General features: G+C 41.7%; 2 protein-coding genes across 2 annotated transcripts in view; both read right to left on the bottom strand.

Annotated features, from left to right (window-relative positions):
- Positions 1-15994, bottom strand: part of LOC105234362 (zinc finger protein 474) — a 55620-nt gene that overhangs the window by 1886 nt on the left and 37740 nt on the right. The window lies entirely within an intron of this gene.
- LOC100471434 (zinc finger protein 474) overlaps positions 1-15994 on the bottom strand; it is a 32199-nt gene that overhangs the window by 15686 nt on the left and 519 nt on the right. The gene's annotated exons all lie outside the window — the stretch shown is intronic.

The raw sequence follows: 15994 nt of genomic DNA, 5'->3' as shown, positions 1-15994 counted from the left end.
TATATATATATATATATAAAAGGTAAGTTAACCATTTGCCAAAGGAAGATAGGAAGGAAGGAACCAACCAAACAACAAATTTAAAAAAAAAGGCAAGAGGAATAGAATTAAAACACCAAAGTGATAGACTTACACTCAAACATATCAGCAATTGCAGCAAATATAAATGGACTAAAGAACATAATTAAAAGATGTGGATCGACAGACTAGATTAAAAAATATATAGACAAAAAAACCCCAACTATATGTTATTTACAAGAAACACGTTTTATGACTAAAGACACAAACATATTTCAAGCAGAAGAGTGGGGAAGAAGTTTCATGTAAACACTAAGCAAGAAAACGAGTATGGCTGTATTAGTAACACATACATTAAGTGAAATATTTCTTCCAGTTGTGAAGATCAGGGAAAGCCTGAAGAATGGGTAGAGATCAGATCGCAGAAGATTTTGTTTTGTGGTTTTTTTTTTTGNTTCCAGTTGTGAAGATCAGGGAAAGCCTGAAGAATGGGTAGAGATCAGATCGCAGAAGATTTTGTTTTGTGGGTTTTTTTTTTGTTTTTTTTTAATGATTTTTTTATTATATTATGTTAGTCACCATACAGTACATCCCCGGCTTCCGATGTAAAGCTCGATGATTCATTAGTTGTGTATAACACCCAGTGCACCATGCAATACGTGCCCTTCTTACTACCCATCACCGGTCTATCCCATTCCCCCACCCCCTCCCCTCTGAGGTCCCCAGTTTGTTTCTCATAGTCCATAGTCTCTCATTTCATTCCCCCTTCTGATTACCCTCCCTTTCTTTATCCCTTTCTTCCCCTACCAATCATCCTAGTTCTTATGTTCCATAGATGAGAGAAATCGTATGATAGTTGTCTTTCTCTCGCAAAAGATTTTGAAGATGGGAAAGAGCAGGAGCGAAGCCTCAGGGACAGGATCCTGAAGGTGAGTAGAGAGAAGAGCAACTAATGTAAAGTATTTATATGAATAATAACAAACAGTTGCCCATTGATCCGTGTAGCCTTGAATACTAGAATCAGATAGTTTGGCTGCAGTTATTCTATGAACAACCATGAGTGCCATGTTAAGATCGGGATTTTGTTTTGTAAATGATAGGAAGCTATTAAGCAGGGGAATAACCTACAATTGCACTTTCAGAAAATTAGTCTGGCAATAATGTATTTCAAAGGGCTGTTTTGGCAGGATATCTCTGAGAGTTTGAGCATCCATGGCTGTGGGGTAAGGAAATCACGGATCTAAGAGAACATCCCTGGTGATGTCACTTGTGAAAAAGGGGAAACCAGGAAAAGCAGGGTAGGGAAGGAGGAAAAAAATGGATTCTGTTCTGGACTTGTTGCATTTGATATCCTAGTAGAATTCAAATGTAAGACCAGCCAAAACAGCAAATAGGGGCCTGTCATTTGGAATTAATGGATTTCAGAGCTTTGCACACAGAGATGATGTTTAAAACCATGAAAATTCCAGAAAAGGAGCATATAGAGTATGTATGGAGAGAAAGTCCTGAGGGAATATCTACAGAAAAGAGATTGGGCAAAGGGATCACAGCCTGAAAAGACAAAGGTTCAAGTTCACGAGTAAAAAAACACAGCATGAAGACAAAAGACTCCATTCAGAATTCTGGAAACACTTCTGGTTTCCAGAAAGGTGGTGTCATCACTTCTGTCCAGTGGCACAGTGAGTAATGGCGGGGGCGGGGGGGGTTGAGGAAAGTCGCTAGAATTGGTTGCCGACAGATTATATACCAGTGACTTTTGAGACTTGAGCTCCAATGGAGGGATAAGGACAAAAACTAAACTGTTACAAGTTAAGGATTAGGTCAAGGAAAGCAGAAATACACTTCCAAAAAGTTTGCAGAAAGGACATTTGAGACATAAATAGAGTTGAAGAAAGATGTGTTTTGGGGGGGCCTGGCTGGCGCAGTCGGTTAAGCCTCCAGCTCAGACCCTGATCTCAGGGTCACGAGATCGAGTCCAGCATCGGGCTCTGCACTTAGCGAGGGTCTGCTTGACATTCTTTCTCTCTCCTTGCCCCTCTCCCCAGCTCCACTCTCTCTCTAAAATAAATAAATAAATCTTAAGAAATCTGTTTGGTGGTTGTTTTAGGGGTAGAAGTATCTCAGGCAGAGAGAACCTATTAGGACTGAGAGAAGAGGGCTAAGTGTGGGAACAAGGTCTCAGAGGAGGCAGGAGGACATGAGATCCCCAGATGTAATTGGAGATGTTAGCCTCTGAGGACAAGGAGAAAAGATGAAAGAGATATGGGTCGTCAAGAAGTGAGGCACAAGCAGGAGCTCCTACAGGAAGAATTTAGTCTTCTAAGTATGAGGCAAACCGTCTTCATAGAATGAAAAGATTTGGATTCTGGCAAGTAGAACAGCAAAAATTACAGAAGTTTTTGCAAAGAAAATCTGGGATTCTCTTGGCACTGCAGAGAATGTGATAGTGATTGAATTAGGGAAGAATACTCACTGAATAATGGGAAGACCCAGGGAAGCTGAGCTGCAAGAAACTTCAGGGGCATGGAATGACCTTTTCCAGTATGTTTGTAAGTAACCCTGGATGGCACGAAAGCAGAAACAGATGAAGTTGGTGGTGTGCTTTCCTCTGGGGATGTAAAACACGGTAAAATGCGTGCGTGTTTGAGAGCCAGCAAGCTTTTCACTAAAGCTCATGGGGGTACACCTGCAGGGCAAAGAGATAGAGCAAAATCACAATAAGAAGGAAACACATTTCTGATTTCTGCATACCTGAGCAGAAACGACAGATTCTAGGTGAGTAAAGGCACTAATACACAGCAAGCAAAATGGAAAATGGAGTCACTCCTGAGATGATCCACTTTTTAAAAAACATACATGATTTGGCAGAGGGAGAGTGGATGTGGGATGGGTGGAATAAGGTGAAGGGGATTCAGAGGTACCAACTTCCGGTTATAAAATAAGTAAGTCACAGGAATGAGAAGTACGATAGGGAATATGGTCATCAATATTGTAATAACGTCATATTGTGGCAGATGGTAACTATGCTGGTCGGGGTGCTCACTGGGAATTTATACTGTCGTCAGATCACTGTGTTGTACACCTGAAACTAATATAACATTGTATACTATTGTGTGTCGACTATACTTCAATAATTTAAAAAAGAATAATTTTAAAAATAATTAATTAATTAATTAATTTAGAGGGCATGTGAGTGGGGGCGGGGGCAGAGGGAGAGGGAGAGAGAATCTCAAGCAGCCTCTGAGCTCAGTGCAGAGCCCAATCCAGAGCTCCATCCCACAGCCCTGAGATCATAACCTGAGGTGAAATCAAGAGTCAGATACTTAACTGACTGAGCCACCCAGGCGCCCCAAAAGAATCATTTTTTTAAAAGCACATTATTTGAAGTAGAATAGTTTCTTCTATTATTCTATGCTGAACTATGCCAATAAACTACATTCATCAAAAACTGACTGAATCGTTTTTAGCCTTCTTTTTCATTAGCCATGTAACAGGATCTAATGCCTGAAAAGTGACTTTAAAAATATTTGGCGGATTCGAGACCTAAGAGAAAGGCTAAAGCAGAAGCGATAATTTTCAAAATACCCAACAGTTTCTTACTATTTTTTACATGTTCATTTACTTGAAGATTAATTAAATACAGGCTTTCTTAGTTTAACATGAGAAGCTGGTCTCTTTACTTTGAGAATAATGAATATTAATATTCCATATGGAAAGTATGAGCCAAATCTAGTATTTAACCAAGCATATAAGCAAAATAAATGGCACGGGTCATTAATGGAGACATTCATGTCACATTGTCAGAAGGTTTCTTTTGGAAGGAAAAATTAGAAGAAAACAGGCAGACCCAGAGGCCAGAAGACATGCACAAAATAACTTAAAGGGATGTGGGAGAAAATTAATACCATAAAAAGGCTAAGATGTTCTATATTATATTTTCCAAAGCTTGGTCCATGCTCTATATTTGTGGTTGAACTGCCGTTGAACCCTGCAATGCACTCCATATTCTTAGGTTTTAAACATTTTACTCCGAAGCCTGCTCGAGGGAAGTGTGAGCAACCCAGACACAGCTGAAGAGAAAAATGCATCCCCGCGGGGCTGAACGGAGATAAGAGAACCTCTTTTATTTTTCATTAATTTCACGATTGTCAGTCTGAAACTTGCAAAGAGAGCTGAACGATCTCCATCCCCTGGTCCCTGCCACGGGTTTGCTCTTCAGCCTCCTTCTCTGGTATTTTGTGCTGGATGGGGGTGTGGGGAAGACTGAGGGGGAAGAGGAGAGGAGGTCAGTGCCTCCAGAAAGGGCAGAAGGCTCTGCTATAAAATGGCATGACCCAGCCGAGCAAGGCAGTGCACTGAGGCTTTGCCCGGCATGGCGCGGGGGCTGTCTACCAGGGGCCTTGCCAGGGCCACGGATTCCAGGAAACTGTAATCAAAGGAAGGCAAAGAGGAAGCCGATAAGTCTAAAGTTCCTGCAGAGCAAACGGTTAGATCAACAGTTTTCCTGTCAACATTTCGGATACTCTTGGGGGTGAAACGTTACTTTTTTAATAGCAAGGTAAAAGATTTTTTTAAGAAGTTAATCCCTGAATCCACAGAAGTATTCTTTCAGGTGTGAACTGCTTGGGGGGGGGAGGCAGCTAAAGGCCCCCCAACACACACACACACACACACACACACACACGTTTATTAGGGTTCATCACAAATTTGCTTTTGCTTTCTGATTTCCTGGGAAAGTCTACTGAGGCTGGAGATGGACAGAGGGCATTGAGCCCTTCAGGGAAAACCTTCAGATGTGTGTATTTCTTTTAACTTGAATCCACTAACTTTCATATGTTTCCAATCATTTTGCTGGCCACCACTGGCATCATCATTTTATTTTCCACGCAGCATTTTTTTTCTCCTTTTTGCTAATGTCTTTTCTTTGCTGGGAACACTTCATGTTTAATCTTTGGGGCCAGGACTGTGCATGGCCAAGGAAAGTGGACATTTAACAACTTTTCTCCGAGTCAGGGTGGGTGACTGGTCATCCACATACTCACTTTTACAATTTAAAATAAGTAGCAGTCACAAAAAGTGTCGGCGAGGGTGAGGTGAAAGGGAACCCTCTTACACTGTTGGTGGGGATGCAAGCTGGTGCAGCCATTCTGGAAAACAGTGTGGAGGTTCCTCAAAAAGCTAAAAATAGAGCTACTCTATGATCCAGGAATCACACTACTGGGTATTTACCCAAAGAATACAAAAACACTAATTCAAAGGGATACATGCAATCTGATGTTTAACAGCATTCTCTACAAAAGCCAAACTATGGAAGAAACCCAGGTGTCCATCAATAGATAAACGGATAAAGGTGTGGTATACACACACACTGGAATATTACTCAGCCATCAAAAAGAATGAACTCTTGCCATTTGCAATGACATGGATGGAGCTGGAGATTATAATAGTGGTCAGTCAGTCAGAGAAAGACAAATACCATATGATTTCACTCATAAGTGGAATTTAAGAAACAAAAGAACAAGGGAAAAAAGAGAGAGAGATACAAGCCAAGAAGCAGACTCCCAGCCCTAGAGAACAAGCTGATGGTTACCAGACGGCAAAGGGGGTGGGGGGAATGGATGAAACAGGTGATGGGGATTAAGGAGCACACTTGTCTTGATGAGTACCAGGTGATGTATGGAAGTGTTGAATCACTATAATGTACACTTGAAACTAATGTAATACTGTATATTAACTACACTGGAATTAAAATAAGATTAAAATAAAATAAAAAATAAATAGCTGTGTAATACCACCATCTAAGCAATGGGAACAGAACAACGACCAAAAAACAGAGTGTTTTGGTATTAAACGAGGTATTGATAGAAGAAGAATGGAAATGGTTCCAGTAATTCTAGACTAGGATATCTATTTCAATAGCTTCAAACAGCTCCCAGTGACTTCCCTGACAGCTCAGGCTGAAAGGAAACTCCAGTGAACAGCACAACTCCATCGCGATAGAGCTTATAGAAGGAAGTATAACAACTGGTTGAAGGGGAAAAATATTCCTACTGTTACGTGTTAGTGTACGAATCTTAATGAAAGAGATACTGAAAAGGAAAATCAAAGTCATTACTAGCGATTTTACAAAAGACCAGAAACTCTTTACATTTGGTCCTTCCTTATACTAATCCCACAACAAAAACTAAGGAATAATAACGTGAAATTATATTTGTGTGATATCATTTCTAGGAGATTAGGGAAACATAATCCAGCAAGATAGCTTTTTGGAGATTTGTGGTGAAATAGAAATTAGCAATAGGCCCCTTTGAAAATCTAATGAGTTATATGGTCATCTTTCCAGAAAAATGCACACGTATACAGAGTTATGGGTATGATTTTGAATGGTTGGTGGACTCCCCAAAGCCCACCCTTTAACCCCAGGTAGTGAGCTGTTGGACCTTTAATCAGAGCAAACTTTTTTTTTTCCAAATAGATGCTTCTTTGTGTAAGGAGCCATTAGGTACCATTTAAATGCCTCAAAAAAAGGGCTGAGTTGAAGTAAGAGCTTAAGAAATACACCACCTCTGGCTTTGGGGCGATTTTCAGTCCTGCTTTGCCTAAAGCAGTCCCTATGACACCTGTTGTGCTATTGTGTTGACAAGTATTCATAGCTCCTTCTTGCGTTCTCTAAGGTGTCTCCATTTGATTAACAAATTATGTCATCACTCTACTTCTGATGCCTTTTGGAAAACATTAACAAAATAGAAGCAATCAAGAGGTGAAACCACCAAACAAGCCCAGAAATCTTGAAGCCGTGACTCTGCAGCGGGAAACGGATCCAAGTAAGCCTAGAACCAAAGCAAGATGACCCTAGAAATTGGGGGTTCGAGAAGAGAATTAAAGGGAAGGGAAGTAGAGAGGCAAAGATGTTAGTGATACTAAATTCTTTACTGTCATGACAGACAGTCACTTAAAACAGTACAAAATTAAAACCCAGAGTTACATGTTTTCCCCAAATCTTTTCTCTTTGGTTTTTAACTGTAGAGGGTCCCTTAAAAACGAATATTCTTTAGTGAAGAAATATTTTTCTTAAGTTCAGCAATACCATCACCATCTCTTTGGTTTCTTTTTGTCAAATTCAAGTAAAATTAAATATAATATCTCTGTTTTTGCCTTTATACTATCTGTATTAACAACTTGGACATGACAACCTTAGTCCTATGAAAACATCTGCATGCCTGTTTATTTATATATGTTTGTGCACAGAGAGAGATAGCTGGAATAATAGTCACTTAGGTTAAGTAAAAAGGATCTCGGAGCAACGTTTATGCCAACCATTGTACTTTACTAGTGGCTTGAATTTTTTATAATAAATTTGTGTCATTTTTATAAGAATAATAAAATAATAAAAAGAATATCAACTCCAGGATCGAAACTTAAGTTGGGATTAGGTAATCCAATTAGTCCTAATGGGAAAAATCAAGTGGAGCCCAAATTACTTTCTGAACATTCCTTAAATAACTGATAAAAGATGGTAATCAAGCCTGTGTATATAACCCAATCTAGGCTTGTCATCAATTAGTAATTGGACCTAGAATGAATGTTACAAATGAGTAGTTATGCATAACACAAAATAAAACTGTAATGCAAAATGAAAATATTTACAGTATCTTAAATTACATTATTCCAATAGTACCATTTTATTTTGTCAACTGTTTATAGTTGAACATACATCAGTCACATGTTTATATGACGCAACTTAATTGAGGCCCTAGAATTCTACTCCATTACTTCAAAAAGCCATACAAAGACCTGGAAAAAAATCTGAAGACAGAATTTAGCGTGAGTTTGTTTCCACCTAATATAATCTAAATACAGCTTTTCCAGATATTTACATTGTGTTCAGACTCGTTTGTCTGGCTTGGTTGCATTAGCCAAAATATGATTTCAGAAATAACTAAATGGGACAGTATGGTATTAGCCATCTTATGCTGAAAAGTGGCAGTCAAAGAGATAATTTGGGGGGATGGATGGATTGAACCATCCCCTGGGTCCTGTGTTGCCCAATTGTGGCTGGACTGACAAATCAATATATAATTTTTAGCCTCCCAGCTGCCCCCCTCTCTTCTCTGCACTTGACTATGTTTTGTGCAGACTTCACCTGTCTGATGTGGTATCCAGAATTTCTGTGGTTCTCCGTGGCTACAGAATAAAGACCAAACGTTTCAGGCTGACTTCGTTCATGCCAACTTTAGCCCCATGAAACAGGTCTACTAGCCACACCAAACTCAGCCCCAAACCCCAAGCTAGAACCTGCAGTCCTCCACTTTTCCTACCTTCATGACTTTATTCGTCTGTTCCTTCCAGCAATAACTGTGTAAATGAAGGAGAGCATCTTCCCCGTGCTGGAGGTTATGGGGAATGCCAAGCCTTAGCTTTCTTCAATAATGGAGACTAGCGTATCAACTACTCATTCAATTAGAAGGCAAAATTGTTAAGTGGTGTCGTAGACAGAGCCCCACAGGAGGCCGCAGTAAGGAAGGAAGGAAGGGTTTTGACCAGAAGCCAGTAAAATGGGCTGTCAAACAGGTAGAAATGTACTTGACCTTTTCAACAACTGTTTTATATTACTGTTGTCAGTTAACATGAACGCATTAAAGTCGGTCATAAAGACTGATTAGAGAGAGTGTGAGAGCAAGGACCATTCTGTTCAAAATAGGCAGTCAGTCCTTGAGAGCACACTCAAAGGTTGACACCTCTTCAAAGCAGTTCCACTTGGGTCCTGACCCCAGATGCCACCTCCCTGCCATTAGAAGCTAGCCATGCTTCAGACACTGGGGAGCGATTTGACAGAAGGTACTGGCAGCCAGTACTTTCTCTGCCAACAGAGTGGCATCAGCCACAGCTAAGGCATTGTGCTGGCTGGGGCATCAGGAAGAGAGAGGGCAATGAGAAAAGTAACAAAAAGTGTCTTGATCGTACTGAGACCTGAGTGTAAGGATGAAGACCTCATCCCTTTGAGACAGAATCAGATGAAGGCATGGGTCACATGGGGGCACGTCATACTTTTCATAGATTAAACCATCTTGATTTCTTTCATGTTGAGGAAATGCAGATGGGTTCTGCCTGCCCTGAAGTAGACAGCACTCGGAAGTGATAATAAAAACAGTAAGGCAACTGGAAACACCCGTGAACAGATAAAGTATAACACTGCCACGGCATGGACCATTACTCGGTATTAAGTACCGCTGCTGCTTGCACCAACGCGATAGCACTGAGAACCACTAGGCTGAGAGCAGCCAGGCACGAAGGAGTCCATTGCTTCCTGATTCCAGGGAGAGAAAATCCACACTAAGCTGTAGTGCCGAAAAATCAAATCAGGGGTTGCTGGGAGGTGGAAGCAAGAATGAAGGGTATAAGGAATCTTCGGGGTGATGAAAATGTTCTGTATCTTGATTATCATGGTGATATAACAGGAACATAAAACTGTCACAACTCATTGAATTGAGAGAGTTTAATGAATGCCGTTTACTGTTTGTCTCTCAGTCCTCAATAAAGCTGGTTAAAAACCATTCATGCAGACCTCGTTTAGGGGAGTATTTTGCGTTGCCGTAATCATGGACTGCAGTCAGTTCCAAGCCCGCAGTACACCCCGTCAGAGGAAATTGCAGAATCAAATGATGTATTTTAGAGCGATGTTTGCCAGGCACGAGAGACTACTGTTAAGTCATCTAGGTTCACAACCCTTTAATTTGTCTCCCAAGAAATTTTTGAAAAAAGAAAAAAAATACCATGGAAGAAAGATGAAAAAAGAAAAAGAACTAGAGAAAATTAGAAAACATTTTATTGAGTTTTTTTTTTCCCCAGGGCATCAAAATTTTTACCAGAGACAATGCACTGGGGAACAGCAACCACATTCACATAAAATTTCACTCAGAGAAGTCCAGATCTAGATCGTCAGGCCCTCGCCCTGGGGCAGAGATGAATAGTTCGAAAGTAGCGCCGTCCCTCTGTGCCCATGTGCGTGGCATCTGGTCTGTTGGAAACATCACTCACACCAGTTTCTCATCTTCCAGGAAAAGGAACTTCAAAGTCCTTTAGTGTATGAGTGTATGAGTGTGTGTGTGTGTGTGTGTGTGTATGTGTGTGTGTGTATGTGCACGCATGTGCACAAAGGACATGGGTCAGGTCAGTCACTTTCTGCAGGTGATGTTAGGGATATCCAAAGGCGCCCTTTGTTTCAAACTTTCCATGCCTTTACATTTTCCTTGGCTTTGTCCTTGACGTCCTTCCAGCCTACAGTTATTATCTCTCAGCTCATTCCCCTCAAGAGGAAAGAGAGGGAGAGTGCTGAGAGCTTTGGTTCTAGAAGGTCACAAGTACAATTAGCTATGTGTCACTAGACAGCCGGGGAAGCCTCCCACATTCAAGTACTGGGAGGCAGTCGTTTGCTGGATTTCTTTGCCGTCATGGAAGAAGTTGGCCTCTTCCTTTTGAGGGGGTCATTTCTGTGGGGCTTTGCCGAAGTAACCACATCAAAATGCAAAAGATGTCATTTTATTACCAAATATGTATGTAAATGAAATGCCTGCCTTTTTTCCTCCAAGGAACATGCTTCACACATTACTTGGAAATGAAACCAAAAATGTAGTAAGTTTAATTGTCTTTTTTTAAATTTTTACTTTTTTTCAAGATGTTATTTATTGATTTTAGAGAGAGAGACAAAGAGGGAGAGTACAAATGGAGAGTGAGAGGGAGAAGCGGACTCCCCATTGAGCAGGGAGCCCAACGTGGGGCTTGATCCTGGGACCCTGAGATCATGACCTGAACCGAAGGCAGATGCTTAACCTACTGAGCCACCCAGGCGGCTTATTGTCCTTTTTTTCAAGGTTGCATCATAACATCCCCGCATCAAAACGGCCATGTGTCCTGTGTTCATTTGGGGGCATCCATTAACCTGAGAGTCAAAGAAGAATCAAGGAACCCAGAGGTGAGAATATCCTGAAAAAGAAACCATTTCCGTTGGTCTAAACCATGACTTTGACAAGTAGGTTAGAGAAAGGTGCCCCGCCTTAACAAGCTTTCAAACCGTCTGGTTGTGATCATTAATCTCTAAGAGTAGAAGTCACAAACAGCAAAATTAAAAAGTAATGGCTGTGGGAGGGGTACACATGACAATCCTTCCCGTCTCAAGACTTGGCCTCGGACCATTCTTCTATATGTTGACGTGTGGGGAGTGTAACTGGTAACGAGCACAGTATGGCCAGTGTGTAAATATCTGGGTTTCATCAGCTTCTTTCAACTTCGCAAAACCAGAAAAGCAATGAGGTTCTAAATATTGATACTGAAGTTGCATTGTGAGCAGAAAGGACCCTGAGACACCTACTAAAAGCACGGCTCAGGCTTTTGGAAGGTTGAGACCTACCCTGAGTGGAAATGCATCTGGAGGAATGGGCCGTCTGTCAGGAGGTGATTCAATGCAGCCCAGATATGTTGCTCAGGAAGATACTTCTGGTTACAGGCCATGGGCCAGGCACCATACTAGGGACAGAACCAGGAACTGGTCCCAATAGTTGGGATAACCTTATTTCACTTCCTACCTTTACTTGGGAAATATTTTTTTCACTTTCTCTTGAGCTCTTTTCTCTGGGACAGTAGGTCAGGTGCACAGATCCCTCTGTGGCAGGCCCAGAGCCCACCCCGTGTCAAGTTAGTCAAGAAGCAGAGTCTGGGTGACAAAGGGGCCGCTGAGTGGACTAAGCATTTCTTAACCTCTCCACCCACTAATAGGTTCAAATTCAGACTCTAAGTTCTAAAAACTACTCTCCAGATTGTGAGATCACTCTAGGATCCTGTACTTCTTGTGGCCCTGTAAAAATTTTTTTTTTAAGATTTTATTTATTTATTTGACAGAGAGAGACCGCCAGCAAGAGAGGGAACACAGGCAGGAGGAATGGGAGAAGAAGAAGCAAGCTCCCAGCGGGGGAGCCTGATGTGGGGCTCAGTCCCAGGACTCTGGGATCACGCCCTGAGCTGAAGGCAGACACTTAACGACTGAGCCACCCAGGCGCCCCAGCCCTGTAAAATTCTTAGAAGGTTTGGCTCCTGGATGTTTGGCTCACAAGAATAGCCTCATTGTCTGGGGACACCCACTGGTGATCCAAATGGCAGTTGGTGGCTGGGGTGGGTTACCCTGTGCTCAGGCATGGAGGGTGCAGGCCAGTGGTCCCAGCACACAACTGTCACACAACTATGTGTGTCCCTTCACGGGTTCTTCTCGACTCTGTCTGTCCCCTTTGCAGCATCAAACCAGGCTACCCCCCAGAACTCCCTCCTCTCTGCTTCGTACTGTGGATCTCAGATTGTAACCCGATGGACCAATGACCATTTCAGCCAAGAGACAGGCATGTTGTACTTGACCAGCACACTATTCTTAAAAGTTTTAAATGTGATATCTTCAGGGAGGGCGTATTCTCCAAAATACCACAGGCTCCACCACTCCCTATTGCCCCACACTCAGCCTGCCCAAACCCTGAAAGCACTTGAGCCGGGGGCCTGAGTAGCTACTTCCCCACTCCGCTCCCTGATCAAAGGTATTTGCCTTCTGTCTCATTTCTAAGACATGAGCTGGGCTTGAGGTTAATTGGTATTCATGTGCCGATGGCTAAAGAGGGTTTGTTACCCATCTAGGATATCTTTGCCTTTTAGCTGGGAGTCAAAGGACTGAATCTCAGACTGTGGAATTCAAAACTCATCAGGTCGTGAGGTGTGTTGTTTTTTTTTTAAGGGTACACAGTGAAAATTAATAGATGGTCACAATGAGAATTGCCCCGCTTTCTTTAAATTTAGCACTCAGGCAATTCCCACAGAACTCGACAGGAGTCTTGACTCCCATCCTGAGGTCTAAAGAAATTTTTACTTTAAAGGCTGAGGATGGTTTCCAAGACCGCATAGTCGCCGTGTGCACAGTAACTGCCTCACCCACAAGTCGTTTGCTTGCTGGAGGATGTTTGGCTACCCCCACTCCGGGTCGCTGGCTGTCAAAAACAGGGCCCCATCTGCCAGAGGCTGAGGGACTCTGAGGCTCTTTGGATGGGTGTCATGCCATTGACCGTGTTCCTCTTTCTGCATGACAAAATTAAACATAGAGGACTTGGCCCTTCACTGCTGTTTTAGATTTTCCACACTCCTGACTCCTTCCATTAGGGCCAAATAATTGAAATGTCTGTGGTAAGTGCACAAGCATATCAGAGAAGGCAGAAAGTTTGGATGTAGAAATAAGAGGGAAAGTTTTTCTCCTCCATACTTGTCGAGAAAAGAATAAAATCTCTTGTAGGAATCCTGTGAACATTCCAATATTGAAAATATCTGACCGAGTAGCAGCTAATAATTCCCCAGTACTTTCTAAGTACCGGGCCTTGTACTAAGCACTTGACATGCTTTAATCCCAATAATTCTCATTTTAATCCTCTGGGCAGGACTAGGTGCCCCCATTTTACAATTCAGGATACTGAGGCACAGGGTAGTTAATAAGTAGTGAAGGTTGCTTTCACTCAGACAGGAGCTCTGTCGCCCCTGCCACTGTGAAGGGGCAGGAAGGAGCTGCCGAGAGATGATTTGTCAGACATCATCCCTGAACCTGTGTGGGACATCTTTCATTTCAGCCTCTCACAGTGAGGGGACAGAAGCTGGGGAAATTTAGTAATTGGCTCAAAGATTTGTGACTTCATTGTTCATCAATTATTGGATTCCAGGTCTGTCTGATTCCAGCTCCTTCTAGAAACATGGTGGAGGTAAGGTCACCAAAGGTTAGCAGAGTATCATGCTCAGTCTTATTTGTCCGAAGAGTCAGCCACTGGGTGGGATTTGAGAGAAACCAGCCCAATTCCTACGCCTGTTCTCTTGACTACCTCGAATGTTCATTCCTTTGTGTTGAATACTGCCTCCTTCCAGATCCTCTTTCAAAATGCAAATAGTCCTATGAAAGATTTTCCTGTGAAGGATTTTTATCAGATTCTACCAAGCCCCTTCCAATAATATCGAGAGGTGGGGGTTGGCAGGGACAGGGAAGGTACACAAGGTGCTAAAAAAGGAGAACAAGATCAGAATATGAGACCGGGTCACCAGAGACTCATTTCCCAAAGTCAAAATTTTGCCTGCGGCCATTTAAAGCATAATTTCAACAAACCTGAGACTGAATGTGTATAATTAAGTTTCCATTCCCTCAGGCACACCATACGCATGCAGACAAGTATAAATAGCATTTTAATATATAGGAGTAACAGCATAACTCCATCTCAGACCTCAACAATTGCAGTTTGATTGTCTAGAAACCACTGGTATTTCACATTTCCTTCTGGTGTTTTCAAACAATTCTACCCAAATGTCACATCTGGAAGGATCGTTGTTTGAAACTGAATTGTTTTTGGAAATCACTGGATGCCACGTTAAGGAATTTTCCAACCCAGCCTGTGTATTGGCCAACTATTAGAGTCTGTTACTTAAGATGTGGAGTTTTGTTTCCTCCTTCGTACGATAAGAAAGACTCCGCCGACTATCTGGAAAGGCTGTTAATATTCAAGTATCTGAACGTACCTGCTTTTTAAAAATGAGCTACTAGTATTTGGAATATATGCTTGGAATTTTAGTTATTTAATTGCTCATCCTGAGATACAGGGCTGAAAAATATAAGTCAAAGAACAAATTCCAAGTTGGTCTCTGCTCTTAAAAGGAATAGTTTCTTGGCTGAAGTTTTTTTTTTTTTCTTTTCTTGTTCTCACATTCGAAATAAAACTGCATTTGCCTCTGATGTTTTAGAAGGATATTGGTTGGAAGGTGAGGTGTATGATCAAGCTTCTTGCCAAATTATTGTCAAGGGTGACTTTCCTTGAAGAAAATGGCTGGAGGATGTCCCTGATGTTTGGTTCTGGTGCTCCTCCATTTGGCATAAGGCCTGACCTTGTGGCCCTCAGATGACTTTCAGGTCACAGGCAAAATGAACAATAAAGGGAACAGTGGGAGTAAGAGAGGAAAAACCTCACGAAATGAGAAAATCAGTTTTTCCAGCTTTTATAGTTAGAGAGAAAAAAACCCAAAGCATAGATACAATCCGAACTGGAACTTGGAAGTTGGGTTATTTCCAATGCTTGATTTGTCTCCAGTTTATATGCTAATGGGCCCCTCAGCTCAGAGGGAAGGTCAAATAAGAATATTAGAATATCAATATATTGAAATATTAGAAACTTCTTGAGTTCCTGGGCATATTAGGTCCCCTTCAATTTCTAGGACATTTCTTCATATGTAAGACAACCTCACAGAGGTAAAAATTTGAAGGGGAAGTAGATGTAAGAAGGAGGTGAATTACATAGTATAAAGGGAAAGCAAGAGACAGAGTCCTAAGTCAGACCCTCTCAATGCTCTGCCTACTCAGAGGATGAACTTCTGTCTGACATTGAACAGTGAGATTCTGTTCACAGGAGAATAACCCCCATTTCAGTAAGAACTTCTTCAAGGTTGTATTGTCTTTGGGGAAGTTCTAAGAATCTTGGGAGAGATCTGGAATTTGGATTTCTAAGAACTACATACATCCAGTCATTACGCGAAGATTTACTAAGTATCTACAACCAGAAAATATGAACATCTGCTTAGGGCCGGAAGCAGGAAGAAGGGAGTGACTGGGAGAAGCAAGCACATAGAGACGTACGAAATTATTTAAGCTGGTTTAACTGTTTGAGACGGTGGCGTATTGTAGCTTTGTTCGTTTTAGGCCTGCATAATATTAGAATTTATTATATGTGATACTCTCCTCTCACAGAGGTGACGGTCAGTATATTTGTTTCTACAGGAGCAGAAGGCCACATACTGGAAACACCAATGCAATGACTATCGAATATTGCTCTGGTCTTGGGCTCTGGAAGAGGTAACTCTGTTATGGTCTCGCCTACCACATACGCAATCCTAATTTGAGGCTGATTTTAAAAAATAATTATGTTAG

Source organism: Ailuropoda melanoleuca, chromosome 3 (genome assembly GCF_002007445.2).
Source record: "Ailuropoda melanoleuca isolate Jingjing chromosome 3, ASM200744v2, whole genome shotgun sequence".
Lineage (NCBI taxonomy): Eukaryota > Metazoa > Chordata > Mammalia > Carnivora > Ursidae > Ailuropoda > Ailuropoda melanoleuca.
Note: the sequence above shows the minus strand (reverse complement) of the source record. Positions and strands in the feature narration are given on the sequence as shown.